This window comes from Equus asinus, chromosome 2, assembly GCF_041296235.1.
Source record: "Equus asinus isolate D_3611 breed Donkey chromosome 2, EquAss-T2T_v2, whole genome shotgun sequence".
Lineage (NCBI taxonomy): Eukaryota > Metazoa > Chordata > Mammalia > Perissodactyla > Equidae > Equus > Equus asinus.
In genome coordinates, this window is record NC_091791.1 from 104,685,217 (window position 1) to 104,701,432 (window position 16,216).

Consider the following 16,216-nt stretch of genomic DNA (forward strand, 5'->3'; position numbering starts at 1 on the left):
TGAAATATAAAGCATAAGCAGATGTATGACCAAAAAAACAATTTGAGAAAGATATTACAGTTTTATCAGTTTAGAAAAGATTAGAATCTCATTCTTAAATTGTTTCAGACATTCAATGAATAAATAATCTCTTGTTACATAAATAAATTGATGGCAAAATTAAGATCAGATGATAATTCTTTTTACGAGGCAAATTTTGCTGTGATTCCCAAACCCAGAAAAAAATAACATATAAAATTTTAAACACGTAACATCTGCAAACTGCTCATTTTATAATATTAGTTGATGGAAGAAGGAATCAAAATTGCATATACAGTATAATTTCAGTCATTTAAGAAAAAAAAACTGCACACTACAAAAAATGAAAACAGGAAGGAAAAATGTCAAAATATTGAGAGTAGTTCACTGTGGATTTGAGCGAGTGATTTCTTTTCCTTTTACTCTTCAAAGGTTTCCTAATTCCCACTCTGAGGTGATGAAAAGGAAAGAACTGATAAGGGGTGAATTATGTCCCCCCAAATTCGTATGTTGAAGTCTTAACCTCCAGTACCTCTCTCAAAATGCAACTGCATTTGGAGACAGGACCTTTAAAGAGATAAATAATTTCAAAGGAAGTCATCAGGGTGGGCACCAATCCAATATGGTGACCTTGTGAGAGAGGAGATTCAGACACAGACACACAGAGGAAAGACCATGTGAGGACACAGGGAGGGGACAGATGTTTACAAGCCAAGGAGAGAGGCATGGGACAGATTCTTCCCTCTTGCCCTCAAGAAGAACCAATCCTGCTGACACCTTGATCTTGGACTTCCAGGCTCCAGAACCGAGAGAAAATGAATTTCTATTGTTTAAGCCCCCAGGTCTGTGATACTCTGTTAAGGCAGCCCGTGCAAAACTAAATCAGGGCCTTTTCTTTCTTCTTTCCTTTCTTTCTTTCTTTCTTCAAGATTCTTTCTTTCTCTCTTTATCAATCAAAATAATCTCCGTGCAGGACGTTAAGAAAAATTTTAAAAGCATGTATTATTTCTATATGTGTGTTTTCATAGCACTACTTGTGGATAACTGGATCCATTGGTTGGGGAGAGTGATTTGAATTGCTGGGAGTTGTATCGGGAATGTTATAATCAGCATTTGGAACCAGCAATTCAGGCTTGGGGAAGCCACTGGGCTAGGTATAGACAATTCTGTTTAAGCAGCTTTGAGCTTTGTCCATCAGGCAATGAAGGTGGGAAGAAGGGGTGAGAGTCTGTGCCAATAATAGTGTCAGCAGGAATAGAAAAGGAAAAGGCATTGCCTCCTCATATCAGCTCCATTTGATCAAAACTGGATTGCTCAGTGATGTCAAGTTTTTATAGCTGTTCTTTTACAGCTATAAAAATATCTTTACTCCTGACATTCCTGAAGGAAAAATGGTGTTGCTACGGCCAGGCTGCAACTCTAAAGCACAAAGCATCTTTATCCCCGTTGAATCAAGTGCCTTTATAGTTCAAGCCTGGGCCACACAAACATTTTATAAACTACCGTAGTGGAGATAAAATTTGGTTATGCATAGGAAGAGAATCCTACAAGGACCAAGTAGGCTGTTCACAGCTGTTCACATCATGCAGCATTTCTAAACCTGTCAGAGGACCAGGCAACTGATTTTCATGCTAGGTGCATTGGTGTAAACTTCACTTCCACATAGAAATTTGCTTCCTTCCATCATCCCTCCAGATCTACCTTTTTATTTTCATAAGGGCATATTTGCAGACAAATACTCCTCCACTATAAAGAAAATACCAGTGTGAGCAGGTGGTGAGTGGCTGCTGACCCCAGTCTTTATTGAGTAGAGAGGGCGGCTGAGTCTACAGAGGCATGGGGACAGGTGCTCCATCCAAAGAGTCATGGCTACCTGGTGAAAGTGTACTGTACAGAAAACCCACCAACTGCTAAATAGGGGAACACATTTGGAATAGCTGGGCAAATTCTCCAAGTTTTAAAATTTTGGCTCAAAAAAATTTTAAAGCACCTTGTTCACCAAGTTAATCACTTCTATGAGTATGACGCAGCTGCTGCTAGTGAAATAAAAAGAGTCCTGCTCTGGAAGTCAGAAGAATGGAATCCTGGCTCCACCCATTACCGCAATGTGGTCTGTGGCACTCCTGCACTGCTTGGCTCTCAGTTTTGCCATCTGCAAAACTCATCAGCTATCCATCAGGGTAGATAAAGTTTCCAGCAGAGGGTCTGGTACACACCAAGTTTTTGATAAATGTTAGGAGATTGCAAATACGCCTAAGAAAATCTATTATCAAAATATGATCTATTAATCAGAGAATGCAGAAAAAGCAATGGACAAAAGTCAGTGCCCATTCCAAACAAAGGAATTATGTGACAATAGACACTCTTTCCTAATAGGGTTAGCGTTTACAAACCAAATCGATGTTAAACTCAAAATAGATCAAAGAAATATTACTTTAAATTCAGTAAAAAAAAAAAAAAAGACACCATCACCATTATTTTGTTATTTATTTATTTCTAATTGTGGCAAAATATACATAAAATTTACTAGCTAAATATTTTTAAGTGTATATTTCGGTGGCATTAAATGCACTCACATTGTTGTGCAACCATCACCACCATTCATCTCCAGAACATTTTTCATCTTGTGAAACCGAAACTCTGTACCTATTAAACCCTAATAGTAATCATTAAACAATAATTCCCCATTGGAAAAGAACGCAAAGGTATCATTATTCATGGATAGCATGATTGTATATATGAAATAACTGTAATATATTACAATTATAAATAAGCATTTATCGAAATGGTCAGACACAAAAGTACTCAGAAATCAATAGTGTTATAACATATGAATAAAATTCAACCAGAAAATATGATGACAAAATAAACTACTATTCACAAAATCAAAAACTATGAAATACTTAGAAGGAAATTTGAGGAAAGAGAACACGTGCATTTAAATATAATAAAGCCTTCTTGGGAGAAGTTAATCATTTCCAAAAGTGAAGATTCATGTTTTTTAAATAGGCAGACCATGTTAATTCACACATTTAAAAAAATTCCAATCAAAATTCTGACAATTTAAAATTGGTGACAAGATGTTCAAAAAGTAGTTCAAGGAAGATCACTGTGGTGGTAAGGAGCTAGAAAGAGGCCATGAAGAGGGGCTTAGCCTACTAAGTAACAGAACGTGCTATGAACCAAAACCAAGCAAGCGGTACAGCACTGGCACCAAAATTAAAATCTAAATCCTCAGAAAAGGGTCGATATATGAAACATTGCACAAGGACTTATGTTCAAATCAAGAAAGTGAGAAAGGATCATCAATTAACAACAAGGAGCTAAGAAGTTGAGGGAGAGAAGAGCGTGAGTTTTTTTTTTTTTTCTGCTTTATTTCCCAAACGCCCCAGTACATAGCTGTATATCTTAGTTGCAGGTCCCTCTAGTTGTGGGATGTGGGACGCCACCTCAACGTGGCTTGACGAGCGGTGCCATGTCCACGCCCAGGATCTGAACCCTGGGCCGCTGCAGAGGAGCGTGCGAACTTAACCACTCGGCCACGGAGCCGGCCCCAAGAGTGTGAGTTTTCATGTTTCTATATTATGCTCTACACAAAAATAAACTGGCTACATTAAAGGGCTAAATAAATTTTAAATTTTAGCTTTAAAAACATACAGTACAATAAAATATTAAACAGGTAATTGGGGAAATGATGAAGACCTTTTCAACATGGATCAAAAAGAAATCACTGAATGAAAGACCGGCCATTTTCCATACAAAAGATATAAAAAATACATTAATCTGAAAATAAAAAATAAAATTTAAATTTAAAAGTGCACAATATGTGGGGCCGGCCCAGTGGCAGAGTGGTTAAAGTTCTGCCGCTTCACTTTGGTGGCCCGGGTTTGTGGGTTCTGATCCCAGGTGCAGAACTGCTTCACTCATCAGCCGTGCTGTGGCAGCATGCCACATACAAAACAGAGGAAGACTGGTGCACATGTTAGCTCAGGGCTAGTCTTCCTTGAACAAAAAGAGGAAGATTGGCAAAGGATTTTAGCTCAGGGAGAATCTTCCTCACCAAAAAAAAAAAAAAAAGTACACAATATGAAAAAATTTGCACTAAATTTGATTTAAAAAGCAAGAAATTAATATTTGCAACTTATTAAGATCTCATTTGATTTTATAATGGAAGCAGGAAGACTTCATAGATAAATGGGCCCAAATTAAAGCAGGTAATATTTGTTGAGTGTTTGCATTGAGCCCAAGAATTTATTTATATTAGCTAATGTAATCCTCATCCCAACTCTACGAGACAAAGATATTAAAATCTCCACTTTATAGACTTTACCTCTCTTGGTCCCATAGGCATAGAAAGAAGATTCTGGAACTTTTGTTTCAACCGCTGCTCTTGTTTTGTTTTATATACTCCAAAACATTAAACTAAACAGCATAAATAGTCCAAAATGTTCTACAATTCATTGACTTCATATTCATTGAGTATCTACTATATACCAAGCCCAGTGCTGGGCACCTGGAATTTAAGATGGATTAAGATACTCTCCAGAGGTCCAGTTGGGGAGAAAGAGCAATTAAGATAGCCACTAACGGTATGATGCTATGCACCCTCTGCTGTGCAAAGGGAGGCAACGTCAGGCCTTCCAAAATTTGAAGGCCAAGCCAAAATTTGAAATAATGATACTGAAAGCTTTCAAGAATCAATATCAATCTTTTTAAGAACAATATATAAGTACATATTAAGAACTTAAGAATGCTTATTCCCTTTGATCCAGTAATCTCTCTTATTCTTCAAAGTTCATTTTACAGAAGTAATTCATCAGAAAGAAACAAAAGTAGCAACCATCAATTAACTCTTCAAATATTTATTTGTGTCTATTGCCCACCAGATTCTGTGCTAGGATCTTGGGAGATGAAGATGAACAAAAACTCATTCCACAAAAGTCCTCATTTCAGCCATCACTGTAATGATGAAAACTGGAAACAACTGTGATGTTCAACAATGGAGAGAGATTTTATATAATATGGTACACCGACTTGCAGAAATAAAGCAAATATTAAAATTATACAGTCATGTGCTTCATAAGGACCTTTAGATCAACAATGGACGGCATAAACAACAGTGGTCCTGTCAGATTACTACCATGTAGCCTGGGTGTGTAGTAGGCTATACCATGTAGGTTTGTGTAAGTACACTCCATGTTTGCACAACAACAAAATCACCTAAGGACACATTTCTCACAATGTATCCCCATCATTAAGCAACAAATGACTGTACTTCAAAAATTACGTATGAGCGACCAGCCCCAGTGGCCTAGTGGTCAAGTTTGGAATGCTCTGCTTGAGTGGCCCAGGTTGGGTTCCCAGGTGCAGACCTACACCACTTGTGGCCATGCCATGGTGGTGACCCACATATGAAATAGAGGAAGATTGGCAACAGATGTTAGCTCAGGGTGACTCTTTCCCAGCAAAAAAAAAAAAAAAAAAAGAAGAAGTACAAAAAAGGTCATTTTCACAAAACAGTGCTAACTTAAAAATATTAGATTTTGTATACAGTTCTATTGGTGTAATAAATACTTTTTTCATAAAGGCAAAAGCTAGAAAACTATATGCAAATAAAAAAGTTGTATTAGAGTTTGGTGATTACAGATGATTTTTATTTTACAAAATTAATATTACTGCTATACAACTTTTTTGATGAAAAGCAGAAAGAAAAATTCATATAAGCAAAGAGCGATCCTGGAAGAGATGAATAACTGATTACAAAGGAATTTGCAAACACGAAGTTCTGTGTAACAGCTCACAGAATAACAAACCGGAATCTGCAAGATATGAAGGGAATGCTATTCCTGCCTTATATGGACAGAGAGTAAAGAGATGTTAGAAGATGGAATAAAGAGTTGCACTGAAATCGCATTTCATATAACACCATAATCACTTTGAAATTACTAGCTTCCCAAGTCCCACTAACAATACAGTACTTGCTAAGTATTGTCAAATATAATTTTATTCAGGATTCCCAGGGTCAAGTATTTAGCATAAAAAATGTATTTTTAACGCACTTATAAATAATGATAAAACGCTTCAATGATCCTTGGTCCCTTTGAGTCATCCTCCTATCTCCAGTTATCCAGCGCAATTATAAGCTCTTAAATCAACTGACCTGCTGCTTAGAAAGCAGGAACCCTGGTCCCTCTGGCTTTTTTATTGAACTACATTCCTCTCTGCTGCCTTTCTGGGTCCTGATACCTTGATATTCTTGAGTATGACCTTCTGTCAAAACAAAGAAGCAGTTGCAAAAATAAGAAAAATGCTCCCCAAGGTCTAACATGGACTTCCCTGCATCATACTAAATAAACGCTCCTTGTGAGCAGGGGAACTAGAAATGGCTAAGCAAGGACACAGTTCTTCAGGGACAGGCTTTTCCCCAACCTGGGTAGTAAGGCGTAAGTTTAAAAAAGAAAAACTGAGTGCCTCGTAGAGGTAGGCAATACAGTTTCTGTGCTTCTGAGGGCTGCACAGTGGCTTCACCAGATGTCAAAGTCAGCTGTGGACTTTGGTGCGGGTATCATGATATCTAGTACTTGGCCCCTGTAATCACAACAGACAGGAGTCTGACCAGGGGCTACAGCTGCTATGAAAGTGTTGGCAAAGTTAACCCATCACAGCCAGGGCTAGCCTCTGTCCAGGTTCAATTTCCGCTCTGCACTGTTTTTGCAGTTGGAGTGATGCTTGTTCTATGATTCCAGTTTATACCCATATCTTCCCCAAATGTATCTACATTGACCCATTTGTTCTTGTATCAGTTCAGAACTTCCTTGATTGCTTTCCTCTTTGATCAACATCATAGTCATCATAGACTCCTCACTCCTGCCTTGGATGAGAACTCATAGACCCCTCGTAGACCATGAGTACTACTGCTCTGTCCACTGCCTCTGGCCTCACACTTGCCCCAGTGGAAAGGAGGATTGGTATTGCTCCCTTGGCATCATTCCTTGCTTCTCTTGAGCTAAAATCGGCTATTGCCTCCCATAATACACCTGCCTTTCATGGTAGAATCCACATGGTCAGTATCCTAGGGAAGTCAGCCATCAAGGAGGTTTTCACAAAATTTCACTTTATAATTTACACTATAATCTATACCCTTTTATCCAGTCAGCCTACTTAAAATCCATGCCAGAGAGGACTGGAGAAGATTACCACTGCCCAGGCAGTGAATTAAAGTCTACGTGGTTTCCCCAGGATCCCACCCACCATGAATCACGTGATACAGGCAGCATTAGAACTCAGTTTCTAATTGCTAATCTGGTGCTCATATCTAATGCAAGGAAATTTTAGTCCACGATGTATACAAGCAAAGATATTTCCAATACAGTATCTAAAGATTTCTTCCTATGGTACTTGATTCTTTCAATTAATCCAAGATGATATGGTAATATCAAATCTTCCCAAATGCCATGCTAAACTCAGTAGGTGGGAATTCTTCATTTTTTTATCCTGGACAGAAATGAGATATACATGAAGCAAGGGAAACTGGAATAGCGACGAAGGGCTCAAGATGATGAGGGTGGGGATATAGCATTTGCTGATTTCCATGATATAAATACTCCCACCATAGCCAATTTTAAGCTGCTACCACTGTGAAGTCAACCCGCTTGCCAAATTCCTCAAATGTAACAATTAATCTCTCTAGCCACTTTGAGCAGGCTCCAGCACAATTGGTCCTCTTTGCAATGAGTTACCACATGAAGATATGGCTTTGGTGATCACATACTTGCATAATAATGTTGTTTTGTTCTTATATTTGTTTTTGATTGCCCGTAATTATTTTTTCCAGTCCCACTGATATGTAAAATGTAAGTAAATTACTTCTTGGCTGCGGTATGGATATAAATTCTGCTATACGAAAGAAGAGACATTCTTCTGGCTATATCTTTTCAAGCATCTCTCCTCCAACTCTTTCTGGCATATGGCCTGATGGAAGGGAACAGCTCATAAACAGAGACGGGGAAATATGGTAATATTTTGGTTTATAAGTGTTTGTGAAATCTTCTTTCTGTGTCAGACTTGAACCCATAAAATGTCCTAAGATTCCTCCAGCCAAGAAGATGTTAAATTACTTTAGGATACAGAAGAACCTCAAAACACCATGACCACTAAAGTAAGAGATGGAGAGAGGGAAGCCCTGGTGATCATAGCAATAGGAACAAAACCAATATACCATATATTTTATGGCCCTTGAGTTTATGAAGCACTCGCACACACATCCTCACAGTTCTGGATACTGCGTTTTAAGAGGACATTGATAAATGGGAGTGCATCCAGAGGAGACCAAGAACAATAAGAGATACACTTCTCGACTGTTTACAATGGGCCATGCACTCTACTGAGGGTATTAAATGTTCAATCCTAATTCTCTCACTTCTCCTATGCTCTTACAGAAGAAGAAAATCACAGTTGGAATTATGATTAGCAAATTGTCCTCTGTTGTGTATTTGGTAAATGGTGAAGCTGAGATTTAGAACCAGCCAGTCTAATTCCAGAAGTTGTGCTCTTAAGTACTGGATAGTATTCAAACCATTTTTGTCTGGAATACAGACTAGCCAGTGACATATTCAGTGTTTTCAAGTTCTCAAAAGCACCCGCCACCCCCTCAGCTAGATTGACGAATTACATCTGTAGGTGTCCAGAAGAAAGCACTGGGATCACAGGGTGGAAGATGCAAAAAGGCTGACTTGGAGACAATAATAAGCTCACTTTTCTCCCAGAAGCGGTCCAAAGCAGAAGAGGCCATCTTGGGCAACCATAATTTTCCCATCATTGGAGGTGCCCAGACAAAGACTAGGTTTCAAGTGTGAGATACTTGTAGAAAGAACATGGATTAAGAAGCGTAGTTTTGACTGGATAACTTCTCTGTGCAGTCCATCGCAGTAGCCACTATGCACATGTGGCTATTTAAATTAAAATCAAATTTACAAATTCAGTTCCTCAGTCACACTAGCCACATTTCACATACTCAATCGACACACATGATTAGTGGCTACCATGTTGGATGGTGCAGATATATAGAACATTTCCAACATGACTGAAAGTTTTACTGGACGGTGTTGTTATAAAATATAAGTTCTGCCTTTTAGACTTCTCTCTGCCTTTAAGAAAAGCCTGGTAATTATCCTGATTTCATAGACAAGGAAATTGAGGATGAGAGCTTTATTTCCTTGTCTAAGCGTTAACATTTCATGATCCGTTGCTGCCTACACTTATCTTGCTCATCATTAAATGCCTCTCTCCACTGCTGCAGCCACTGGGGTTCTGGGGTATGCACTCAGGCTCCCTCAGTCATTGCCAATGCTTCCTCTTTGTGGACACAGGAGAATGGGCAGTGTGCTAGTTGGTGCATAGATAATTATCAGTTATTCCTGCCTCCCCTTTAATTTGCTCACAGAGCATTTCCTGAAAAGATCTTTGAAAGCAATGGGGCCACAGGATTCTGTGGGCAAGGGGAGGAATTACAGTGGTTGGAAGGAAGTTAAATCATGATGTCAGCTTGATTACAGTGCTGGTTACTGCTCAGTCATGAGTTTGGGGAAAAGAGTCTTTCCACAGGAATTCCATTTATAGATCGTCTAGCACAGCGCCAACTGTTGACTGCCAAGGGCGTAGCAAAGGAAGCCACACAGGAGAAATTGTGGTCATCTTGGCATTGGTATGGAGCAGGTGGACTTCTGTGGAAGGCACTGGCCTTGCAGGACTTTCTCAGTTCAGCACAGTTGAAATCTATTCATCTCAACAACCAAGTAACTTATTTAAGGAGAAAGGTATTCAACATCTGAGATGTGATATGCTTTCTGGCTACTCAATAAACCTATGATCTGTTACTAGCTGGCTGGCTTTCTAGTAGGTTCTAACCTTTATTGATAGTATCTTAACAAAAAATAAGTCAGAAATAACCACTTTTTGGGTTGTACATGCTTTAATTCTGGATAACTCACAGAAAGGAACACTCATGGAAACTTCTCTGTATCAAGTATGTAAGCTAGATACATCTGCATACCTTATCCCACTTACTTTGCATAGTGACAAGGCAAGTTAGGTATTGTCATCATCCCAACTTTATAAGTGAGGAGACTGGTGGGATAAGCCTTTAACCCCAGGCCTTCAGATTCCAACTCCAAGATTCTTTCCACTAATACATTAGTACCTCTCAGCTGAAAGGCAGCTTTATTTTCCTTTGAATGGTCTATTCCTGGATTCCCAGGGCATCTCACTGCATCTCAGCAGTATCTCACTAACTTCCTTCCTCTTTATGCCCCCAAATAATGTCCTCAGTAACAATCTTACTCAAATGCTACCAATATATAAGCTGGTCACTCCTTTTTCCTTTGTTTGCATATGACATTTCTCCCACCTGAAGACTTCTTCTGCCTTCCCTCATAACTCTTTATGAATCTCTTGCTTCCAAGACCATTTCAATAATCTTATCACCTTAAGAAAGCCACTTGGAAAATGCCCACAAATCACGAGTTATGAAGGAGTGTTGAATGGACCCACATTCCCTTCCAGCTTATTTATGATGCTGCTACAGATCACTAACTAGTTTTCATGGGCCAGGTCTCTCAAAGTGTGCATCTTGCCTACCTTTAATTGTGTATCTCTTTTGAGGAAGAAAGGTATCTTGATTGCTTGTTCTTCTTTCCTAGAATCTCCACATTCTCGACCTAGAGAACTTCCAGGAGTCAAATTTAAGATGAGAGATAAAGTAGTTTAAACAGGTTGGTTCTTTTAAAATTTGAACTCTAAAACTTTTTTTCTGTTTTTTTTTTTAAAACCACCCATCTATTTTAGTGCCCTCACATAGTTATGAACTGAAATTCATGCCACTTATTATATTCAGTATCTCTTTCTTCGATAACCATAATGGCTCTTGACACATCAGGTCAACCACTTGGATGTATACATTATATCAACCACACTCTATTTCTGTCATCTGAATTATTATCAGAAGCAGAGAGTAACTGGGGGAGCTCTAAAAATAACTCATCATGATAACAAGCCATCATAATAGGTTATTCAATTTGATGAATAATATCGCTTTGACCTCACGTCATGTTTATCTTTCAAGGAGCTGATGTACTTCACGGTATTTATTAAATGCTTAAAATTCACTAACACCCCGTATATGGAGACCATGAAGTCTTCACAGAATGATACCTTTGGGCTGGACATAATCAATAGTAACACCTGAAGTATCCTGAAGGGTGAGGAGAAATCCATTTTGAATGAGTGAATCTTAAGAAACTGAAGTTTATCCTTTTAAGTTATGAGGTTTTTTTTTTTAAATCCATTTCTAAAATATCTGATGTATTTCTTTGCTTAAGAAAGTAGGGTGGTACGTATGACACAATTCACCCTTCTGTTCATGAGGTAGAGTAATTGTTATGAACATTAAGTAATACCCACACAGGCAAGGCATGTACGTCATAAGGATCACGGACTTTGGAGTCAAAAAGACCTGGATTTAAATCTTTGCTTTACCACTTAGCACGCTTTGGGGTGCAAGTCACTTTAAACCCACACTCGTGTGCCTTAGACAGCAAAGAAACGATTTCACATCAAGAAGTTGGGAGGTAGGGTGGTTTCAGCGTCAGTTAATTTTTCATTTCAGAAAGTTATCACAGACCCAGAATCTTTCTTTTTTCTTTGCCATTGTTAGTGTTTTAGATTTGTCCTCAGGCTACAGCTGGACATCACAGCAGTTGCCCAGATCCTGGTCAGCCACAGCAGCATCTAGTAAAAGGAGAGATTATCTCTTCTTTAGGTCTCTTTTCGAAAGGAACACCCTTTCCCAGAGGCTGCTTCAGAGTAGCTTTCTCATTGGGTCTTCTCATTTAGAATTGGGTCAGATGCGTACTCCTTAACCAATCACTGGCAGGGGGATGGGATTCTCAGGATTGGTTCCGACCAATCAGAATTCAGCCCCTGGGACTGAGGCACATGGCACTGTGGAGGAGGGTAAGCAAAAGTGGGCTATACAAAAACAAGGAAGGGTGGTGGGTAAGGGAGGAACTGTGGCTCACTAGCTGTGAGATCTTGGGTGCATTACTTAGCATCTTTCAGTCTTAATTTCTAAATCTGAAAAATGGAAATAATACCTGCGCCTCATAAAAGTGTAAGAATTAGAAAAGGTGAGCCTTTCCCAGTGCCTGGCACATAGAAATGCTAGCAGCTTGTTTTGCTTGATTGCAGTCCATGCTATACTTCCCTGTCAAGCCTGCTTCTGCCCACTGCTTTGTGAAACGTGCTGTTCTCAGTGTTACTTTTTGGTATTCTCAGTGGATTTGCTTCTTGCTACCCATCTCTGTTCCTAGTCTTTTTGGTTTGGGTTTTCTGTAATTCATTTTCCTCCTCCGTCTTGTCTCTTTCTTTTTTTGTTTCTTTCTCTATGTCCAACTCTACTGTATCTTTCTATGTCTAAGCATTATAATGTGCGTATGTGTATTTAAGATATACTCGTGGCTCATAAGGGAGAGAGTTTCTTCTGCTTAGCAAACCCCTTTAGGCACTATGAGGACCTGACCTTTATTTCAAGGTAACCAGAACATTTTCTCTCTGGTGCCCATATAATTATGTCTTTAATATTACATTTGAAATCAGAATTGGTTGACTGAGATAAATGGAGATAAGCAGGAAGAACATTCAACAAACATTTCATATTCCAGTCACCGTGCTAAATGCCAGCTAGAGGCAAAGGTGAAGCACTGGAAAAGCCAAAAAAAGACAAAAAGAGATGCTGAGGAATGGTGAGTTTGTCAAAGAAATAGTGAGCGATAAGATAGAAAATGCAGTGTGAGGACACATTTGGAGAATTTTGAGTGCTATGCTAAAAAGCTGGGACTCCATATTTTTTCGCATGAGGCAGGGGACAGAGTAGAGCCATTAAATATTTTAATTAGAGAAGACATATGAAGAAAATATGACCACTGAACTTAATTTGGCAGTAATATAAAAGAATAATTGGAAGCAGTACAAAGCACTCCAGTCAGGGCAGTCAGGAGACTATCAGATGGGTTAGGCTGGGTTCTGCTGAAGGCACAACCAACCCGAAACTCTCATGACTTAAAACAGAGAAGCAAAAAAAGTTTATTGTTCATTCATATGACCCATTCATTGCCAGGAAGCAGGGAACTCTGCTCCTTATATTCACACGGATTCAGCCTGATAGAATGATGGTGGCGCCACTATCTTAAACTTTGACAAAGCAAAAGAAAGCCCAGGAGGGTCTCACACTGGCCCTTAAGTGACTCACACAGTGGTGTGCTGGAGCCAGCTTATACTGGCTCGCAAGAGCCAGTTATGGGGCTCTTTTCTCAACTCCACATTCAGTGAAGTCAAGTTAGTAGTTTGAAACCAGCCATGGTAGGGGTATTTGCACCACTAAAATTGGCCAGCACTACAAATCATGCCCCCTCGCTCCCCAAAGAACCAGCTGTTAATTAAGCATTTACCAACACACCTCTGGACTCACTTCACTTTCAGTCACAACTCACTGGCCAGAACTATTCTCATGGCTCAACTCAAACACAAAGGGATCAAGAAGTCCAATCCTACCATTGCAAGAGAGCCAGAAATATTTGGTGAACAAACCTAATGACAACCACAGGATAATGCAAGAGTCCAAGTGTTCATCATATACACATTCACTCAATAAACATGTTTGTACTACTTCAGACTTTAACCCAGGAGCAATAAAAATGGGAAGCAGAAGAGTTTTAAGCACAGGTGGTATGGCAGTTGTCAATTTATTGCCTCTCAGCTCCCAATCCTCCTTGCATTTCCCCGTGTGGGGTACTGGAGATGAGTCTTGTAAGCATTTCTCCATTGCTAGGAAGGGTTGCAGGCAGACTTGCAGAAGGAAAGGGCTTCTTTCTGATTCTGGTGTGATATCTCTGTCTCTTGATTCCGCGGTTCTCATCTGGCATGAGAGCTACTAGTGGAGTTCATGCCCAGAAAACTTCAGAGGCACCCTCAAGGGTAGCTTTCTAGCAAGTTTCAAGGATGCCTTGGGCAATCTCCCAGCGTGTAAAGCAGCAACCTCTGCAGGTGTCTTCCTGGTGACTTTCCAGCGAGTCTTGCTGATGCCTCAGCCAGTTCCCCAGTGAATTTAACAGCATCCCCCATGAGCAGCTTCCCAGGAGCTTTTTATAGCGCACTAGTAAATGGTTCCCTGGCCCCCTCAGCCTAGCAGTACCCCAACAGGAGACTTCCAGCTTGCCAGCTCACCCTGTGGTTCTCGGCCTGTCAACCTCAACCCACCAACAGTGGACCAGCTCTGATCAAGGCAACTCAGTGACCTTCTTTGCCTTCCAGTGAACTGCAACCAAATCCTCTCCACCAAGGTTCAACTTTTGGCCTTGGGGAGGAAGACTGTCTCTCGACTTTGGGTATCCCCTGCAGCCTTATGCTATTCTTTAGTACTCATCCTCTCTTAGTAGCTAATTGCCTGTACATGGTTAACAATTCTTTGCTTTAAGCCTTCCCTGTTCAAATCACTGTGAACCTAACACATATGGGAACTGGACTTAATAAAAATAATTTAGGCTGCAGTGGAGAGAAAAGCCTGGATTTGGTCAAGGGTAGAGGTAGACAGACCAGGTAGGGGACAGATGATGGTTGGTCAGATGAGTTCAGATCATGGTGAGTCCAATCAAGAGATATGGAAATATCACAGATGTTTTTAGGAGATAAAATAAGTAGTCTTGGTAATGAGTTTGTGTGGATGAAAGAAAGAGAAGAATTGTGATGTCATCCACCAATTTAGAGGACACTGAGAGAGGATCAGATTTGGGGGATCAGATTGTGAGTGGTGTTGGCCCTGTTGAATTGGAGATACCTTTGAGTCACCTAAGTGGAGGCGTCAAAAGAACAGATGGATTGATGAGTCGGTAGCTCAGTGGAGCATTATGGACTAGAGATATAAGCATGTGAGTCATAAGCGTATAATATCGTAGGTTTGGTAGATGCTTTTGCCTGTCCAGCATCTCTCCCTCCATATTATTCACCCCAATTTTTCTATGCAAAACCACTCAGTTTAAATGGAAGTCTCTGGTTATGCACCATGAGGCAATAAATATTCTATTCTAAGGAGTTGTTAGACCATATGCAGAATATGTGAAGGAGACAGTCAACAACTGAACCCCTCACCTACTTCAAAAGCGTAACAGTGTTTTAGGTATGAAGGTACTATCTCAAGCTTGGTGATAAGGAATCCAAATGGAATACTCACAAAGATATTTAAAGGTAACTTTAGAATGCTGGAAATCCCAACTTTTCCAAAAAAGAAGGGTGGTGGGATGCCTCTTTTCACCGTAAGCCAAGAGAGAGAGGTTAGTCTATATTCTCTCAAGTTTGGTGGGGAGTTAAACAGTTGCCTGAGATCTGACTCATGTCTCATAAATCTAAAGGATAAGAGACTGGTGGAAGAAGCCTGGGAGAGCTGTGTGATTGCAAAGGGAAGGAGGTTGCACTGCGATCAACCTGTACTTTGAGCATTTCTCAGGGCAGAAAGGAGTAAGTGTTGCCCAGAGGTTAGAGGTGGGTCACCTGCAAGGGAGAGGTGGAATGCAGTCACCTTAAGGCCTATCTGTGAGGGCTATTTGAGTGTGTAAATAGACCCCAGCAGACAGGTGTTGAAAGCATCGTCAGATGTCTGTGTGCTAAAGAAAGAGGAAACAACCAGAAGTAATGGAAATATACCTTCTCTGAAAGTTAGAGATCCCCAGTAATGAGTGGCCTCCAAGAACTTAAGAAGATGGGGGTTGGGGAGGATAAGTGTCATCCAAACACAGTTGGAGGGATTGAGAATAGAGAAGAGGCCACACAGCATCTTTGTTGTAAGTGATGGGAAGGAAAATAGCATAGGTGAAAATGGAGTTAGGCTTATAAGCAGAATAGTAGGACATTTAGGGCAATCCTACCTAATGGCACCAATTTCCTCTAGAAGGGAGGGGACAGACAGAACCATACGCTAAGAAGAAAGACTTTGTGAGTCCTGGTGAAGGGGATATAGGTGGGGGACAGCTTTGGGGAGAGTGCAGATGGCCAGAAATAGCTGTGTAGAATGGGTAAAAGAAGTATCTAGAGGACTCTAATAGGATTACCTGGGGATGCTCAGTGCCCATTTGAAATTGGCAATCATGAGTTC